The following is a 4982-nucleotide window of genomic DNA, read 5'->3' as shown; positions in this document are numbered from 1 at the left end:
TAGGAAAAGGGATTCCCTTCCCCCTTGTGCTTCCGAAGTGAGGTGATGCCTCGCCCTGCTTCAGCTCTCTCTTGTCGGGCTGCAACAGCTGACCAGCACCGATTGTCCGGCACTCACTAGTGAGATGACCCCAGTACCTCAGTTGAAAATGCAGAAATCACCGGTCTTCTGTGTCTTTCGTGCTGGGAGTTGGAGACTGGAGCTGTTCCTATTCGGCCATCTTGCTCCACCCCCCTCCAATGGGCATATTCTTAACCACTAAAGCACACTGCCTTTGAATTACTGCAAAGAGATTACGGGCTAATAATAAATTTAACTATTGTCCTACTAATCAAATGTGTGAACTTAAACCAGAGACTCTCAGTGGTGAGCCCTAGAATGTGTGGTCAATTAGGGGAATTTGAAGCAGGTCGGTAGATGATATAAATTGAGTTAGAGATATCTTTTGATATCCTTTGCACCATAAATACCTGGCAGTTACAAATTACACATAAAGACAGATGCCATCTTGGCACAAGTATTATATCAAAACTCAAAAATTGTGTGACATTATAAAAGGAATCCACCTCAAATCAGCATTGTTTTCTTTTCTATGAAGAAAAGTCAGACATACTTATGTGACTGGGATGATACACATTTAGTCCAGTATTTATCAAAGATGTGTGAATTATGACTTACCAATGTGTTCAATAAACACAGTTTAGTGGATGTCAACATTAAGAAAAGTAAGAAGAGAAAGAGAAATACAATAATAATAGAATAAAAATTATCAATGTTCATTGTCATAGAGTTATCATTTCATAAAATATTTTGTGTTGAATATACTGGTGTTCAGTCAGTACACACTAAAATGGGCTGAACCAGTTGTTACAATAATGAAGTGTCTGTTTAATAGTAAAAAGTCAGGGACTCTCTGGCTCCCAGTGCCTTCTTTCCCCTGGACACAATAACTCCCTTGAGTCCTGTGAGAAGACTCATCCAGAGCCTATCAGCTAAGGAACATTTCCTGGTACAGCAGAGGCCTCTAGCTCTACCACCACTGACTATTTTGATTGATCAAATGGTCAGGCCAAAATCATTGCTAAATATTCTTATATATCCTCATTTACATATATATGTATATTAGGATCCTGAGTTAGATATCTTACTAAGGAACATGGAATAACAGCAATAAAAACAGCATTTAAATCGCTCAAATTAGTCAATATAGTCTATTTCAGAGATTCTCAACCAGGAATACTTTGCCCCTTTGGGGAATATTTGACATATCTAGAGACATTTTTAGTTACCACAGTTGGTATGGGAGAGTGCAAGAAGGGGTGTTACTGGCATCCAGTGGATAAAGGGTAATGGTTGCTGCTCAATATCCTACAATGCAACAGGCAGCATCCTCGTTACAAAGAATTATCTGACCCAAAATGTCAATAGTGCCAAGATTGGGAGACCTGGGTTTATACACAGCAGCAAGCTTCCAGTTTCTATTTTTTTTTAATTATATATGTTGAAGGTGTACAATGTAATGTTTAGATATGTGTGCTAATTGACACATCCATCACCTCACAGTTCCTTTTTTTTTGCATGTATAGTGTGAACACTTATAATCTAGTCTCTTTGTGTGTGTGTGTGTGTGTGTTTATTATCTTTAAATTTTGGGATACATGTGCAGAATGTGCAGGTTTGTTCCATAGGTATACATGTGCCATGGTGGTTTGCTGTACCCATCAATCCATCGTCTACATTAGGTATTTCTAATAAATGCTATCCCTTCCCTAGACCCCCACCCCCCAACAGGCCTTAGTGTGTGATGTTCCCCTCCCTGTGTCCATGTGTTCTCATTGTTCAACTCCCACTTATGGGTGAGAGCATGCAGTGTTTGGTTTTCTGTTCCTATATTAGTTTGCTGAGAATGATGGTTTCCAGATTCATCCATGTCCCTCCAAAGGACATGAACTCATCCTTTTTCATGGCTGCATAGTATTCCATTGTGTATATGTGCCAGATTTGCTTTATCCACTCTATCATTGATGGGCATTTTGGTTGGTTCCAAGTCTTTGTTATTGTGAATAGTGTTGCAATAAACATACATGTGTGTTTATTGCTATTGTGAATAGTGCTGCAATAAACATAGATTTGTGTTTATATAGTATGTGCAATAAACATACTATAAAGGCACATGTGTTCATGTGTTTGTGTGCCTTTATAGTAGAATGACTTATAATCCTTTGGGTATATATCCAGTAATGGGATTGTTGCAGGGTCAAATGGCATTTCTTGTTCTAGATCCTTGAGAAATCACCACACTGTCTTCCACAATGGTTGAACTAATTTACACTCCCACCAACAGGGTAAAAGCATTCCTATTTCTCCACATTTTCTCTAGCATCTGTTGTTTTCTGACTTTTCAATGATTGCCATTCTAACTGGCATGAGATGGTATCTCATTGTGGTTTTGATTTGCATTTCTCTAATGATCAGTGATAATAAGTTTTTTTTTCATATGTTTGTTGGCCACATAAATGTCTTCTTTTGAGAAGTTTCTGTTCATATCCTTTGCCCAATTTTGTTGGGTTGTTTTTTTCTTGTAAATTTGTTTAAGTTCCTTGTAGATTCTGCATATTAGCCTTTTGTCAGATGGATAGATTGCAAAAATTTTCTCCCATTCTGTAGGTTGCCTGTTCACTCTCATGGTACTTTCTTTTGCATTTCAGAAACTCGTTTAATTAGATCCCATTTGTCAATTTTGGCTTTTGTTGTCATTGCTTTTGGTGTTTTAGACATGAAGTCCTTGCCCATGCCTATGTCCTGAATGGTATTCCCTAGGTTTCCTTCTAGGGTTTTTATGGTTTTAGGTCTCACATTTATGTCTTTCATCCATCTTGAGTTGATTTTTGTATAAGGTGTATGGAAGGGGTCCAGTTTTAGATTTCTGAATATGACTAGCTGATTTTCCCAATACTATTTATTTAATAGCAAATCCTTTCCCCATTGCTGTTTTTGCCAGTTTTGTCAAAGATCAGAGGGTGTAAGTTTGTGGTGTCATCTCTGAGGCCTGTGTTCTGTTCCATTGGTCTATATATCTGTTTTGGCACCAGTACCATGCTGTTTTGGTTACTGTAGCCTTGTAGTATAGCTTGAAGTCAGGTAGCATGATGCCTCCAGCTTTGTTCTTCTGCATTAGGATTGTCTTGGCTATATGGGCTCTTTTTTGGTTCCATATGGAATTTTAAGTAGTTTTTTTCTAATTCTGTGAAGAAAGTCAATGGCAGCTTGATAGGAATAAAATTGAATCTAGAAATTACTTTGGGCAGTGTGCCATTTTCATGATATTGATTATTCTTATCCATGAACGTGGAATGTTTTTTCAGTTGTTTGTGTCCTCTTTTATTTCCTTGAGCAGTGATTTGCAGCTCTCCTTGAAGAATTCCTTCCCATGTCTTGTAAGTTGTATTTCTAGGTATTTTATTCTCTTTGTAGCAATTGTGAGTGGGAGTTTGCTCATGATTTGGCTCTCTGTTTGTCTATTATTGGTGTATATGAAAGCTTGTGATTTTTGCACATTGATTTTGTATCCTGAGACTTTACTAAAGTTGCTTATCAGCTTAAGTGGATTTTGGGCTGAGATGATGGGGATTTCTGAATATAAAATCATGCATCTGCAAACAGAGACAATTTGACTTCCTCTCTTCCTATTTGAACATGCTTTATTTCTTTCTCTTGCCTGATTGCCCTGGCCAGAACTTCCAATACTATGTTGAATAGGAGTGGTGAGAGAACGCATCCCTATCTTGTGTTGGTTTTCAAAGGGAATGCTTCCAGTTTTTGCCCATTTACTGTGATATTGGCTTTGGGTTTATCATAAGTAGATCTTACTATTTTGAGATACATTCCATTCAGACCTGGTTTATTGAGAGTTGTTAGCATGAAGAGGTGTTGAATTTCATCAAAGGCCTTTTCTGCATCTATTGAGATAATTATGTGGCTTTTGTCATTGGTTTTTTTTATTGATTTGCATATGTTGAATCAACCTTGCATCCCAGGGATGAAGCCGACTTGATTGTGCTGGATAAGCTTTTTGATGTGCTGCTGGGTTCAATTTGCCATATTTTGTTCAGAATTTTCACATTGATGTTCATCAGGGGTATTGGCCTGAAATTTTCTTTTGTGTGTGTGTGTGTCTGCCATTGGTATCAGGATGATGCTTACCTCATAAAATGAATTAAAGAGGAGTCCCTCTTTTTCTGCTGTTTGGAATTGTTTCAGAAGGAATGGTACCAGCTCCTTCAGCTCCTTTTTGTCTCTGTAGTGGAATTCAGCTGTGAATCCATCAGGTCTTGGGCTTTTTTTTTTTTTCTTTTCTTTTTGGTTGGTGGGGTAATAATTACTGCCTCAATTTCAGAACTTGTTACTGGTCTAGTAAAGGATTCGACTTCCTCCTGGTTAGTCTTGAGAGGGTGTATGTATCCAGGAATTTATCCATTTTTTTTCTAGATTTTCTACTTTATTTGCATAGAGGTGTTTATAGTGTTCTCTGATGGTAGTTTGTATTTCTGTAGGATCAGTGGTGATATCCCCTTTATCATTTTTTAGTGTGTCAGTTTGATTCTTCTCTCTTTTCTTCTTTATTAGTATAGCCAGTGGTCTATCTATTTTGTTACTCTTCAAAAAACTAGCTCCTTGATTCATTGATTTTTTTTTTTTTTTTGGAAGGTCTTTTCTTCTTTATTAGTCTTGCTAGCAGTCTATTAATTTTGTTGATCTTTTCAAAAAACCACCTCCTGGATTTATTGATTTTTTTTTTTTGGAAGGGCTTTTTGTGTCTCTCTCTCCTTCAGTTCTGCTCTGATCTTAGTTATTTCTTGCCTTCTGCTAGCTTTTGAATGTGCTCGCTCTTGCTTCTCTAGTTCTTTTAATTGTGATGTTAGGGTGTCAATTTTAGATCTTTCCTGCTTTCTCTTGTGGGCATTTAGTGCTATAAATTTCCC

The sequence above is a fragment of the Colobus angolensis genome, unplaced genomic scaffold, assembly GCF_000951035.1.
Source record: "Colobus angolensis palliatus isolate OR3802 unplaced genomic scaffold, Cang.pa_1.0 Scaffold27, whole genome shotgun sequence".
Taxonomy (NCBI): Eukaryota; Metazoa; Chordata; class Mammalia; order Primates; family Cercopithecidae; genus Colobus; species Colobus angolensis.
Note: the sequence above shows the minus strand (reverse complement) of the source record.